Source organism: Odocoileus virginianus, chromosome 30, assembly GCF_023699985.2.
Source record: "Odocoileus virginianus isolate 20LAN1187 ecotype Illinois chromosome 30, Ovbor_1.2, whole genome shotgun sequence".
NCBI classification, from domain to species: domain Eukaryota; kingdom Metazoa; phylum Chordata; class Mammalia; order Artiodactyla; family Cervidae; genus Odocoileus; species Odocoileus virginianus.
The window spans coordinates 17,107,300-17,123,028 of NC_069703.1; the positions used below are offsets into that span (position 1 = coordinate 17,107,300).

Genomic DNA, 15,729 nt, shown 5'->3' on the forward strand with positions numbered 1-15,729 from the left:
TCATTCTTCAACACCCATCATGAGCTGAGGTTTTTCAGCTCATAGCATGTCTATACTGTGTAAAACATGTAAGTACATTTTAAGAACAATTATAAGGGGAACACATTCAAAACTGATATTACATTCATTATATTCAGCATTTTGTATTTGCCTACTGAAAACTCCCCTAAACCCCAAGGCTAAGTTTCCATGCACCTCTTGTGATTGCCCTTAAGAGTCCTTGTCCTTATCCCTATCGGAACATTTATCCTACTATTTTCATCCTTTTGTCCAGACCTCATCCATACCAGTGCTCACACATAAAGTTTATTAATGACACAAAGTATGCATTATTACCACTCAGCCAGGTATGGAGTCCATCACTTAGTAAATAACTGATGATATATTAATGAATGAAAATAAATGACCCATCACTGTCTTCAAATAGCACCAAGGACAGTTGGTGGAGAGGAACCAATAAAACAAAAACACAATTTGCTAGTTGTTTCGATAAGAAGAGTCGAGGAGAGGCTTAGAGTCAGGAAATTGGCACCCACTTCACCAAATCTTCCTGAAAATGGTGGGCTGAATCTTAGTGGAAAAGCAGGTGTCAAAAGTTGAAGGTGGCAACAAAAGAAAGAGTAAGCTTCAGGAAAGGCAGGAGACCGGGTAGCTTGAGATACTATCAAGTGACTAAAACACAGTCTAAATCAAGGGTTCTTCATCCAGACTGCAGATCCTGAAAAGTCCATGGATAGAATATGGAAGAGTCATGGACTTGGATGGGAAAAAAATAATCTCTGTTTTCATTCATCTCTAACTGAAATTTAGCACTTCTTTTGATTATGAATGTAGGTGACAGCCATTGTATTAGTGATAACTGTGACCTTTCTCATAAAACCAAATAATAGAAAATTTCATATCATAGTAGAGTCATCGTAGATATCTTGAAATACAGTTTACACTCATTGATGATTTGAATTGTGGCAGTAATTGGATACACAAAAGATCTGTAATGTTTTCATTTATTTTTACACTCTTTCCTCTACTTATATATATATATTTAAGATTTTCTGAAATAAAACATTTGAAAATATCAATAAAGAGTTAGATGAAACAAAATTGATAGAATCACAGGATTCTATAGGATCCTCTTTTTAATATAATCTTAATGTTTTAATAAAAGTTTATAGGTACACATATGTACAAGTCACTTCAGGCATGTCTGATTCTTTTGTGACCCCCATGGACTGTAGCCCACCAGGCTCCTCTTTCCATGGGATTCTCCAGACAAGAATACTGGAGTGGATTGCCATTCCCTTTTCCAGGGAGCCTTCCTAACAACAGGGATCAAACCTGCATCTCTTTTGTCTCCTGCATTGGCAGGCGAATTCTTTACCACTAACACCATTTGTTGTAAAATACTTAGGTGTCTATTTCTCTAAAATTTATGTTTTCATTGTTATTCCACTTATTTTATTGTACATGTTTAAATATTTAAAAGTATTGTTGAGAAGGGATCTCTAAAGTTCTCCAAATTGGTAAAGGGGTCCATCATAACAGAATTTAAGGGCTCTAAAGGCTTTTCAGTGTGGAAATCAGAGAATGGGGACTAATGGAAGAATCAAAGGGAAACTCAGAGCCAGTGTTTTCACCAGTGATACCCATTCAGTCCTAGAAGAATTTGCTCTGCATATTATTATTTTCCCCTTATCCCCTCTGTGGGGCTCACCCACCACAAAAGCATTATTTATGTTTAACTTTCTCCAAGAAAAAACAAGGCAAAAATTTGCTAATTTTCATTATATCAGGACACAGCTTAGAGTTTTTGAACTATCACTTTTTTCATTTTTACAAAATATGAGGAATAAGCAGCCAAATGAGATTTAGGAGATGAATACACAAACTATATTTGAAAATAAGTTTATGAAAAGAAAATCATAATTATCATCATAATAAAGTATCTTGAATTTGTACTTCTTTTCCAAGAAGTTTCATATCTACAATGTTTGTCCTTATAAACAATCTTTGAAATAGGTAGAACATGGACACAGGGGAATGAAAAAAGGAAATTGTGACATGAAGATATTAGAGTTAGTGTTGAAGATTCTTGAGAGTCCCTTGGACTGCAAGGAGATCCAACTAGTCCATCCTAAAGGAAATCAGTCCTGGTTGTTCATTGGAAGGACTGATGTTGAAGCTGAAACTCCAATACTTTGGCTACCTGATGCAAGGAGCGGACTCATTTGAAAAGACCCTGATGCTGGGAAAGATTGAGGGCAGAAGGAGAAGGGGACGACAGAGGATGAGATGGTTGGATGGCATCACTGACTCAATGGACATGGGTTTGGGTGGACTCTGGCCTGGCGTGCTGCGGTTCATGGGTCGCAAAGAGTTGGACACGACTGAGCGACTGAACTGAACTGAACTGACAAACGTAAGGACTCCGTCTGCAATGTATTCATATTGTGTGTGACAGGGGAATAATACAGGGAATAAAAGACAGCATTTTTAGTTTCAAAGAATGCCCATTTTACTCCATATATGGACCCAAAAGAGTCAAACATATGACTCTTTCATATGTCTGTGAAAGAGTATGAGACTGTTTAATAGTATAACTGGTGACAAAACATCCAAAGTAAGTTATTTGAGTAATTTAAACACACATAGATTTGGGGTTGCTTCATGGAAAAGGCTTTTAAGCTCCACTTTTAAGCTCAAGAGTAATAGATAACTAATAATTATTGTGCATTTAGTAATTTCTGGGCACTGTGCTAAACCTTTGTCACGTTCCTCAGGGTCATACAACAGGTTAGTGATATATCCTGCAGGAGAGCACAAGACAGTTTGAATTCCAAGTCAGAGCTCTTAAATATTGATTAATAACCTCCATGGGGACTAGGACTCAGTCTCCTTGTTATGTTGTTTCTGGAACAGCTAGCATGGTGTTTGGTAGACTTTAGATGTTTGAAAATTTGTAGTTGAGTGTATTTTAACTAAATCAAGGAGGAATAGCTCCAATCTAGCACGTGATAACACTGAAATTCAAGTTAACTGGCTGTTAATTCTTTCCGTTAAATTCATTATTCCAAACTAACAGCACAGACATGGGCAAAATTACACTTAATCATCCCTTCATTTCTATAGCTAAACACTGAACAACAACAAAATACATATCTATATAAAGAGATTATCTTGCGTGTGTATTTTTGTGTTATTTATGAGAAACTCCTGTTCATCATTCAACCCCTTGGTCTCCATTTCTTTTTCTTATCACAAGGCCTGTATTTCTTCTTTTCATTATGATGTTCTAAATATTTTAACGTGAGCATACATTGGATTTCAGCCTCGTTTATCATTTAATTTCACTTCGTATTTTGTAATGTCCTATTTCCATGAATCAATCATATGGACAGATGACAAATTGTTTATTCCTTTTATTTATTTCCAAATAGATTATCCTTCCTGGATGTATGACTCACTTGTTCTCCATTCTTTTTTACCCAGTGTCCTAACCGGAAAACCACAGCTCTTGATTTCAAAAGGCTTGCAACTTGGTTTCCTTGGAATTACCACCTCCACGCTGCCGCTCCCCAGAGAAATCCTAGTCGAACAGTTCTGCTTGATTTACCCAAATCCTTTGGCATCTTCCAATTACCCAAGATGAGCGTTTTGTAACTAATTACATCAAATGCTTCTCAGAGTTCAAATTTTAAAATGCCCTCTCTTTATTAGCAAAATGGCTGTTCACATTGTCTCAGACAAACTCATGATGCTTATCTTAAATTAGTTATTCTGAATAAATATTGATTTCCTCTTAATTTTTGTTCTATGATTTTCCAAATTCTTGACAATCCATTCCCATGACAATATTTAGGAGATAATATCCACAGAAAAATTCAGAAACAATTCCGAGACGTACTATTTCCCAACCAGGCTTTATTTCTTCAGAGAATAAGTAGTATTTCTTCAGCGGCTCTTTGATTCAAGCAGCAGTAACTAAACAAGCGATGCTCTCTACTCAAAGTGTGGTTCTCACAGCACACGTACACTTGTATGTGTATGTGATACATCTGTATCACCCAGGACTGTAGAACTCGGACTCCCCAGGGGCCTACTGAATCAGAAGCTGCATTTTTAACCAGCTGTCCAGCAGATATTTTAAAGGTTTAATCTGGTGCTTCTGCTCTAAAAGATTAGTAGTGCATATTTAGGGATACAGTATCAAGATGAAGAGGCTTCCCTGGTGGCTCAGATGGTAAAGAACTGCCTACAATGCAAGAGACATGGGTTTGATCCCTGGATTGGGAAGATCCTCTGGAGAAGGGAATGGCAACCACTCCAGTATTCTTGCCTAGAGAATTCCATGGGCGGAGGAGCCTGGCAGGCTATAGTCCATGGGGTCGCAAAGAGTTGGACATGACAGAGACTAACACACACACACACTGAGATGAAATCTTCACTCAAATTTGGATTCAATGGAAAAAATGAGGGAACTGACAAGTGAGCATGATTACCTTAGGAGTGGGATAACTGCATTACCATTACAAACCTTCCTAACTCTTCATCTTCTCTTACTCTATCAAATCAACTATTATCTTGAATTTCTCCACAACATACAGTTTCTAATTTGGCCAGGAAAGACTTTGTACTGTTCTGCAAATGTTGCATGGCGGTACTTATTGTTTTAGTCAGGATTCCCCAGCAAAACAGAACCAATAGGATGGAGAAACAGAACCCACATGGATTTATTACAAGAAACTGTCTCATGTGATTTTGGAGGCTGCAGGATGAGTCAGGACATTGGAGACCCTGGAATGCTGATGGTTTACTTCCAGTCTGAGTTTGAAGACCTGAGAATTAGGAGAGAAGATGGTGTAGGTTCCATTCCAAATACTGGCAGGCTCAAGACTCAGGAAGAGTTAATATTTCAGTTCAAGTTTGAGGGCAGGAAAAAAAGTCTATGTTTCTGTTTGAAAGGAATCAAGAGAGAAGAATTATTTTTTACTTGAGGGAAGGTCAGTTGTTCTTTTCTAGGTAGGCCTTCAACTGGTTGGGTAAGTACCACCCACAGTAGGGAAAGCAGTCTTCCATCAGTTTACTGATTTAAATGTTCAGTTCAGTTCAGTTCAGTCACTCAGTCATGTCCGACTCTTTGCAACCCCATGAATCACAGCATGCCAGGCCTCCCTGTCCATCACCAACTCCTGGAGTTTATTCACTCATGTCCATTGAGTCGGTGATGCCATCCAGCCATCTCATCATCTGTCGTCCCCTTCCCCTCCTGCCCCCAATCCCTCCCAGCATCAGGGTCTTTTCCAATGAGTCAACTCTTCGCATGAGGTGGCCAAAGTACTGGAGTTTCAGCTTCAGCGTCAGTCCTTCCAATGAACACCCAGGACTGATCTCCTTTAGGATGGACTGGTTGGATCTCCTTGCAGTCCAAGAACTCTCAAGAGTCTTCTCCAACACCACAGTTCAGAAGCATCAATTTTTCAGTGCCCAGCTTTCTTCATAGTCCAACTCTCACATTCATACATGACCACTGGAAAAACCATAGCCTTGACTAGACAGACCTTTGTTGACAAAGTAATGTCTCTGCTTTTTAATATGCTATCTAGGTTGGTCATAACTTCCAAGGAGTAAGCATTTTTTAATTTCATGGCTGCAATCACCTCATTTAAAACACCCTCACAGTATCACCCAGAAAATATCTGACCCAATATCTGGACACCCCATGGCCAGTCAAGCTGATACATAACATTAACCATGACACTTTTCATGTTTTCATTCTTGGAATTGTCCCTTTTCCGTTGCACACCTGTCAAGTCATAGCTCAAGTCTATGTTTTCCAAGAATATGTTCCTAACTTTCCTTCATTGATTTCTTCCTCATCTCAACTACCAATAGCACTCACAGAGTCAATACTACATGCTAGTCCGAGGTGATATACTACCTTAAGTTTTTCTATTTTTGTTTTTGGAGTATTAGACTTGCCTCTACCCAACTGGTGATAATCATAAAGGCAGGACTCCTATCATACTTTTAACATAAACCTCACAGTGGTCAATACTCTTCAAATTTTGGCTAATTGGTTTTTTCTTTATTTTCCCAGTTCATGAAAATTTTTATCTGAGTACTTTTACTAACTAGAAGATACTATAATACTCTTCCCACAAGAAGTACTTACTACTGAAACAAGCATTATTATTACATGCATGCTGACAGTCTTGGAGATAGCCATGATGCTGAATTTTTATTGTACCATCTATTGAGTACAAAACAATGACACCAGTGTAGTTTGTCTTAACTTGCATTCCCACACTGACATAGGTATTGCTGAGAAAGCCTTGGGAAATAGTATGTTCATATAGTAGCCTACTCGATCTTGAGTAGGCAGCAATTATATTATAATGTCCCAGAGCTACTGATGCTGGGCTTTGCAAAAAGGAGATTAATGACACAGAAAAGACCATGGTGCTACACAATGAAGACATTTATTTTTCAGCTCACAGTCTACACAGAAGGTGATTCTTCTCACCCAAAGGAGTTTAGGATGTTCACTGGTTGGTTCACTTCAATGAAGAAACAGACGGACCATGGTAGAATTGATGAGATTAGGGTGACGCCAGAGTCTGCAACTAGGGGGAGCCTCTAACACCTCCCCCAGGACAGTGATTAGCTCTCTTGAGTACCTCCTCTCTGGAGGAGGTAGAGAGCGGTACAGGGAGAGGCAGGAGGTTAAGTGAAGAGGAAGTGGATCTCTGTTCTGAAAGCTGGGCTACTGCCGTTGATGAGTCTCCTTGCTGTCTAGGGAGCCAAGCGTGTCTTCACAGAAGCTCCTGGGGCTGGGCTGGCTACATTCTCTCTGGCAATAGCACTGGGACATTAGCTTTCTATTCTTTGATAAAGGAATCCACGTGTCCATGCTTCTTTCCCTAGAATGTTTCCCTCTTAAAAACCTCATCCTTATGTAGATTGTCTACAGTTAAAGGAGAAAAGAGAACACTCTTCTGTGTGCCCTGTGGTTTGGGGGTCCTGCCCTAATATTCACAGGGCAGGATAAAGAGTACAAATGGAGGTCCATATACTGTATGTCTAAATATATAAATGTTTAAGCCAACACATGCTTGCATGAAATACATTCCAATCCACATCCTTGACCTAGAAAGCCTGGCTCAAGCTTAGGCTGCATCGTAGCCCTTATGTATAGTTCCGTTCACAGCAACAGCTTCCCTTTATCACAATCTCGGGCACAGTCTGCCCTTTGGGAGATGGACAAGGCAGAGATACCAATTCAGATCCAATACACTCTGTGCCTGTTGGGTGGGCAATTCCGGTATCTCTGGAATTTAGACATTGGTCTTAGAACTGGGGTCACAAACTCAATGGGAAGGGAAACAACCAGCAGATGGCTACAGTCAAATCTTTGGTTCAGGAGCCCAGAGCAGCAGATCCACCTGCCCAGGTCTAGAGGCAATACTGAGGCTGGGGTGGGAGGCAGACAGGGACCCTTGTACATTAGTGCAAAAGTTTTGCAACTGCAAATCAGAGAAAATGCAGGGTATGAAATCCAGTGGGAAACTCACATATATACTACCCAGGTCAGCAAGTTAAAAGAGGCAGTCTCAGGAAATTTCCGTACAAACAGGCATCTTGTATTTCCAGCTGATTTTGGAAAGGACTCAAGTCTTTCACACAGGGCAATTGGAGAAAACTCCATACATAAAAAGTGCACTTGGTGTTAACTGCATAAATAAGAATTTGGGGCATCCTGTGATTTTTACCAAAGCCCCTGAAGCAAGAGGCAGACTCCCAGGATAACCAGGATAAGATACAGAGCGAAGAATTATTAGCAGAATCTAGGAAAAGAAGAATCCAGACCATCCTAGGTCAGAAATCATGTTCTCGGTTACAGATCTATGATATAGCCTCATGGTTCACTGAATAGCAAAATGTACACAGTACTTTCAGAGTCAGGGTTCTGAAATATCCCATTGTTATCTATATGAATTCTCTAGGTCATATTATAGATTCTTACACCAGCTCAGGAAAAACAACTGAGCCCTTCTTCCCCATCCCTGTCTTCAGTGACTTCAGGATGGTTGCTTAAAATTGGTATTGGTGGGAGTATTTTTAAACACCATTAGTTGTAGCTGTGTAGTCGCTAAGCTGTATCTGACTCTTTTTTTAACCCTGAGGACTGTAGCTCCCCAAGCTTCTGTCCATGGGATTTCCCAGGCAAGAATACTGGAGTGGCTTGCCATTTCCCTCTCCAGGGAATCTTCCTGACCCAGGGATCAAACCCTCATCTCTTGCATTAGCAGGCAGATTCTTTACCACTGAGCTACCAGGGAAGCCCATTATTTAACACCATAGAAAGCTACAAACATTACAAATTAGGGCTGTCTTCCCCTAGAGAGCCTTTTATTATTAATTTACCAGCACACAACTGTTTGTATGCCAAAAGCAGACAAAAATATCAGGTAAGTAGTTCTCTTCTTAATGATGCTAATTTCTCAGTAGGCTACATATTTATTATACACAGCAATAATTTACATACTTATATCTAGATCTTATGTGAAGATACATAAAGTTCAAAAACTAGACCTTGTTTTCAAAGATTATGAATGAGAAATATCTATGTTTAAACACTGTCAGGGTCATCTGATATTTTTATCCAAATGTGATTTGAAAAGAATAATTTATTGCCAAGGAAAGTAATAAAAACTAGTTTTGTGTTTAGGAAAAAAGGAGAAAAAGAAAATATTCTCCTTCACCTGGTCAGAAAGTGCTACTTAGTTTCTGAGACTAACGTTGAACAGCAGGAAGGCATTCTCCTGCTGACGGTTTTACTCTGGGGTTTGTTTTCTGAAACTGCCTAGAGCATCAAATCCCAAAAAGCAGGTGTGTGTGTGTGCATTTCCTATGGGAGTCTGTCATCCCTTTGGTTCCCTTCTCCTGTAAGAAATGGAAAAGCCAAGTTTCTTCCCCCGAGTCACGCTTCAACACGCCGAGGGCGGACACGGCACACCTGCTCCACCTTCGCCACACGTCACTCATCATCGGCGGAGAGAGAGGCTTCCAGAAGGAGCATGGAGGGCGATCGTCAGCCACCTGAAGAACTGGGCACGGCCTCCTCGGCTGTTTTCTGTGTCTGAAGGCATAAAGTTACAAAATTTGGAAAAGTCAGAACTGCAGGGCAAACCAGCTGCATAACTCCTTTACAGGGAATGGGGATGGAAGAAAGTGTTTACGGTTTGTCAGCTCTGAGCACAGTTTAGAGAATACTAAACACAACTGCCATGACTCCAGCCTCTTCCTGATTTATTTGCAACATCTGTGGAGAAACCCACAGCCTAGAAAGAAATTACCCTGACAACTCCTTTTACCTAAAGAGCTGTTGGATTTTCTCAATGTTCCAGCCTAACACTTGCACCCAAAATGCATTTGTGGAGTTGAATTGGAAAGGTTTTCATTTGAATTGACTCTAACAATTCTGACCTGGCTGGAGTTAATTGGTCTAGTGAACAGTAAATATTTTTATTTCCAATGAAATTTTGAAGACTAAGGATCTTCTTTAGAGTAGGCATTATATTGTAGACACCCCATTAATTTTTACTGTGGTAGGCTTAATGATGGCTCCCAAAGATGTCCACATCCTAATCTCCAGAAGCTCCAGGCAATATGTAATGTGACATGACAAAAGGGGCTTTACAGGTATGACTAGGTTAAGATCTTGAGATGGGGCGAGTAGCTTGAATTACCCAGGAGGGTCCAGTGTAGGCACAGGAAACTTATAAAAGGGAGGGCAGGGGGTTGGCAGAGAGATTCACTGTTGTATTGCTGTCCTTGAACACAGAACAAGGGGCTTGGAGCCAAGAAATATAAGTTACCTCTGCAAGCTGGAAAAAGCAAAGAAATGAGTTCACCTCTGGAACACCCAGAAGGAATGAATATGGCCCTGCTGACACCTTGACTTCCACCCAGTGGAAGACAGTTTGGACTTCAGACCTCTAGAACTGTAAGAAAATACATTTTTGCTGTCTTAAACCACTGATTTGTTATAGCAATAGTAAGAAACTAATATATTTATGGAGTAAAATGTAAAAATCCATTCAACTCTAAAGGGGGAATTTGTATCTGAAGTCTGCAGAGTTTAGAGACCATGCCATTATGTTCACCACACACTTACTTGTCACAATTATATGCAAATGACTATCCAGATTTTATACCCAAGGTACTTGTGTTTCAACAACACTGTTTTTATTTAAGGCTAAGTGATAGTTTTTAGATTTAAGGAAAAACATATGATAGCATATGCTCTCCTGGGAAAGATTGAAGGCAGGAGGAGAAGGGAATGACAGGATGAGATGGTTGGATGGCATCACTGATTTAATGGACATGCTGCTGCTAAGCTGCTAAGTCACTTCAGTCGTGTCCGACTCTGTGCGACCCCATAGACGGCAGCCCACCAGGTTCCCCCATCCCTGGGATTCTCCAGGCAAGAACACTGGAGTGGGCTGCCATTTCCTTCTCCAAAGCATGAAAGTAAAAAGTGAAAGTGAAGTCACTCTGTCGTGTCCGACTCCTAGTGACCCCGTGGACTGCAGCCCACCAGGCTCCTCCATCCATGGGACTTTCCAGGCAAGAGTACTGGAGTGGGGTGCCATTGCTTTCTCTGCAATGGACATGAGTTTGAATAAACTCTGGGAGCTAGTGATAAGGCAGGGAGGCCTAGCGTGCCGCAGTCCATGGGGTAGGACACGATTGAGCGACTGAACTGAACTGATGATAGCATCAGTTAAGAAAGGCATATTTAAAATACTAATGCAGACTCAGCACTGCAGAAGCAGATACGTTGCCAGTCAATTATGATAACTTGACTTTTTGATGAGTAAAATCTCACATTCTGTGGAAATGGAGTTTGGGGGTGTGTGTGCAGTTAGCTGGAAGGATAGTAGGAAGCAAAATAACCCATTTTAAGAATGCTATCTAAAACTTCAAGGGAAGTCTGTATACTATTCCCCCACCTCAAAAAAAAGCGGGGGGAGGGGGAGATGCGAAGGTTTTGGGGGGAGGGAGGTCACCCAGCAGTCATGGCTTATAAACTCTGGGAGTGAAGTTGATAAGGTGTGGGCAGAACAGTGTCTTTTGGAAACCTCGCAAATAAGGCACAATCCTACAAATGAAGCTTAAACCCAAAGAAAAATTCAGGTTCTTAACCAATTTTTCTCTGACCTAAGAAACCATGAGACCAAAAAAAAAATAAATAAATAAAAGCAGAAGCCTGCCTTGGAGAGAAGCCAGGGTCAGCCAACTGTAGCAAAGCTTATTGTCATTGTTTTTATAAGGGGGATGGATGTGGATTCACCAGTAAATGAGGAAGGCATAGTCAAAGGTGGTGATTCAGTTGGGAAGAAAGCATCTCCAAAGCTCCCTTACTGTGAAGGGAACAGAAATAAGATAACAGAATTTACCAAGGTCTCAGAGGTTGGACTGCCATTTCTGAAGTCTGCTACCTTGATGCAATTTGAGAAAACTATACAGATTTGGGGGTGGAACAACACAATTCCTGATCCAACAGTTTCTCTTTACTCAGCAAATAGGGGGCTGTGTAAAGGCCCCCCTGGATGTAAGTCTCAGAGCTGTGTGATGAACCAAGCACAGCAGCAAATAGATCCTGAACCCATTTGCATCTGAGGAGGAACTCTTGAGTAGGACGCAAAAAGGGTCTGGACTTACAGTGACTAAACAACAACTCTTAGAAAAGCAGTACTTGTTGGCAGTTTTCCAACGAATACCAAAAGCTAGAAAACTCCTTTCTAGTTGGATAGGATGAGGGTGTCCTGATGCCTTCTAGGGGCTATGTTAATTTTCTCTCAATTCAACTGCTTTCAACGTACCAGTTTGACTTTGCAGCAGTGACCAAGGTTTCCTGTCTTGTACTTCCACGACTACCTACATGACCTTGCTTTTACAAATTGTGTAGAAGAACATGCACTATGCCAGTATTCTCTTTCTGCTTCCCCACCCACATTATTAAAGCTGCTCAACTTAGACCCCAGAGGCATAGTTTGTAAACATCATTGTTTCACAGACCCCTTAAAAATCTAGTAAAAGACATGTAAGCCTCCCACTCTACCCAAAGAGGAGACTCTCTATACACACATTAATTATACACCACATGCCACATATATTTGCAGGAGTTCACGAACTCCTGAAAGCCCATTTATGGAGGCCCACATAAAAAAGTCCTCACCCTACAGGATTTTTTTCACCCTGTTTTAGAGTTGCCAAGAGCTTTAAAAAGAGAGAGAGAAGGCGTGCAATGATGCATGTGCCTTTTCAGATAGCTTGGATAGTTCCATGAGTTGTTGAAGAGTCAAAAAGCAAATAAACGTCAACAGTTCTGAATCCCAACATTGTTTAATGACAACTTTCCCATGTTTGCCAACTTGCTGCTTAACAACAATCCTGTTGACACTGTGGAAAAGGCTTTCCAGGTCCTCCCAGGTAAATAAGACACTCCTACCGATCACCTGGCCACCCAACTGAACTCTTTAATACACACAGAATTCATGACGATGAGTCACTCTCTTTGCCAAGTGTACGTTGACATAGCATAGATTTTGCCTCTTCATAACAGCTTTTCATATACTAATCCCAGCAAAGATCATTATAAGAAGGCATCAATTCTAAGCAAAACCCTATGACTGAAGTGAAAGCTGTCGTTTTCACATTTGTGAAAAGTGTAAATGTCTAACTTTTCTGAAACATTCCATTCCCATTGCTCTCAGGCCTAGCATATGACTTTCTGGATGGGTGGAAAGATTTTGTTTTTTTTTTTAACTTATTTCATTTGTTGCTGAAGTTAAGTCTCACCAATTTATGTGCAATTCAGTATGTTACTGGGAACAGGGAAGCAAAATTGAAAATTAGAACATTCATCAATTCTTTAGAAACAAATGGGACAAGTGGTAGATTTCCCGAGGTAGAAAAACATGAAGAGTCAAGGGAAGCAGAACTTTTGATGTTGAAAAAGACAATTGTGGAGTGGACGGCAGATAAACAGCATTGTGCCGTTGCTGGCTCCACTGCAGAAGTAACTTGATCGCTCTGCACAACCTGGCATGAAGCCTCCGGCAGGAGGAAAGAACTATCCCAAGCAAGTAGGGGGTGGGGCGTGGAAGTTGTTAGATTGGCTTACCAAACCCTTCCCTAACAGCCAAGAAGGAAGCGGATTACCTATGGCTGTGACTAAGGAACTTATGGCCAACAAGACCAGTTGCCTACACAGAATTCTGCCAAGTTCAGTAGCTTCAGCTTTCATGATGGTTTTACACAAGTTTGGAAAACAGGTGGGAATATCTGGGGGGGGAAGTCCAGGAGATAGATTTAATTTTAAACAGTAAATGAAGATAAGCAAGATTTCCCCAATGCAGGAGAAGGATAAATTAGGAGTTGGGGATTAACATAAATACACTAACATATGTAAAATAATCAACAAGGACCTACTGTATAGCACAGGAAACTCTCCACAATATTCTATAACAACCTGTATGGGAAATGAATTGGAAAAAAAATAGATACATGTGTATGTATAAGTGACTTACTTTGCTATACACTTGAAATGTGACACTGTTAATCAACTATGCTCCAGTATAAAATAAACATTAAAAAGGTTTCCCCAAATCCAAAGTGATTAAATTCTAATAAACCACCTTAAATGCTAGAGGTCATACTGAAGGTAGACAGATTAATGAGGACAGGGTTCCTGGTATAAGAGGAACCTGAACTGGAATTGTAGTTTCCTGAAATTCTTCAGGACAGGCATGTTGGATATAATTTAATCTCCTTTCACTCTTACATTTTACATGTGAGGGTGTTCACAGAGCATCTATGACACTATATGACTTACCTAAGGTACAGTAGTTAGCAGAAAACCTGATAGACCCCTGAGGCCAAGTTCAGGGGCCCTGGAAATAGAGAATTGGATGCAAAAGGTATTACAGTGGAAAACCAACTGTAGATTAATAACAACTGAAGAAACCACAAATTAGTGAGAAGGCATCACATTTAATCAGGTGTTAGCATGATTGAGAATGAATTTTATTGCTTTAACTTCTTGGGTTAGGATTCCTATTTTTTTAAAAAGCACATTCTAATCACTCAACTATGTAGAAAACCAAAACAATAGCTATAGTGAAGGGGGTTTCACCATTACATATGTCAAGAAAATGGATGATCTACAGTTCCTCTTACTTGAATAGAAAATTCTTAGAAATGTCATTCAATGATTTGTCCATAGTGTGAATGATTTAAAATGAAGACTTCTAATTATTTCTAGCTATAAATTGAGAACATATTTTAAGTTAGGCAGCATTATTGGACTCTCATATTCACATGAACTTTTTCTAAGAAGCTGAAGGTCTAAAAACCTGTAGTAAAAATGGACACCTTGACTTTATTAGTGTTTCGAAACTCCAGTAGAACCTTCTCCAAAGAGTTATAATATCACACAAAAGTAAGGAAAAGACTTCTAAGAAGTCTTCTGCAGTTTATTAAGGAGATTTACTGGAATTTATTTTATTTTTATTATTATTACTGAATTAGGAAAAAGTGACCTTTCTAGGTGTAGTCAGAAAGTCTGTTTTTTTTTTTTAAACTATTATGATTATTTGCTACAATAAGGTCTCTGTTTTATATACTGAAATATAATTATTTAATTATGTGTAGCAATGAAATTTCTTCACTATTGTATTTTTTGTTCTTAATACGAAGTGACCTGTTGTTGTAGTTCAGTCACTAAGTATGCCTGACTCTGTGGCCCTGTGGACTGCAGCACGCCAGGCTCCCATGTCTTTCCCCATCTCCTGAACTTTGCTCAAACTCATGTCCATCGAGTCGGTGATGCCATCCAACCATCTCATTCTCTGCCACCCCTTTCTCTTGCCCTCAGTCTTTCCCAGCATCAGGGTCTTTTTCAATGAATCAGCTCTTCACATCAGGTGGCCAAAATATTAGAGCTGCAGTATTAGTCCTTCCAATGAACATTCAGGGTTGATTTCCTTTAGGATTGACTGGTTTCATCTCTATACAGTCCTAGGGACTCTCAAGAGTCTTCTCTAGCATGTCAAGAGCCCCGTGAACAGAGTGATTAAGATGTACTTGAAAAAAAATATGGATCTAAACTCAAGCTAAAGAACCATAAAATTCATTTTAAATCCTGGTAATACACAGTTATAATTTGGTGCTCTTTCTTTTGCTGGTTTGTAGTTTCAATTGTTGGTTATCTACAGTTGTTTTTTCTTAACCTTGGCTCAAGACACAAATTATCTACTTGGCCACCTAATGTGGTGCTGGCAAGGCCACAAGAGAATTTACTGGGGACCAAAAGTTAAACATCTTTCAAATGACTCCAAAGAGAATGTCTGAAAGATGTGAACTCTGTCCTTTTTATTTATATAATTTTCTTTTTATAACTATTTAAACTTTATGGCTATGTAGATATTCAACAATAAAAATAAACTAGATTAAAAGTAAACCAGTGGTGATACATAAAAGACATAAAGAAAGAAATGTCTAAAGTAGGTTGGACTCCTCTGAAAATGAATAAAGAAGCAAGTGCTATGCCAGTATAATTTGTATTACCATTAGTCACCAGAGCCTATGGGCTAACACATTATCCAGACACTAACCTCATAAGAGAACATGGAGAATATTTATAAACTATTTTCATTAAAAAAA

General features: G+C 39.7%; 1 long non-coding RNA gene across 1 annotated transcript in view; it reads right to left on the reverse strand.

Moving 5' to 3' along the window:
• Positions 1-6,457: 6,457 nt before the first annotated feature.
• Positions 6,458-15,729, reverse strand: part of LOC139032176 (uncharacterized) — a 46,316-nt gene continuing 37,044 nt past the window's right edge. The window contains exon 2 of the long non-coding RNA XR_011484691.1: positions 6,458-9,136. This is a non-coding gene — a long non-coding RNA (uncharacterized lncRNA). The remainder of the gene's footprint in view (positions 9,137-15,729) is intronic.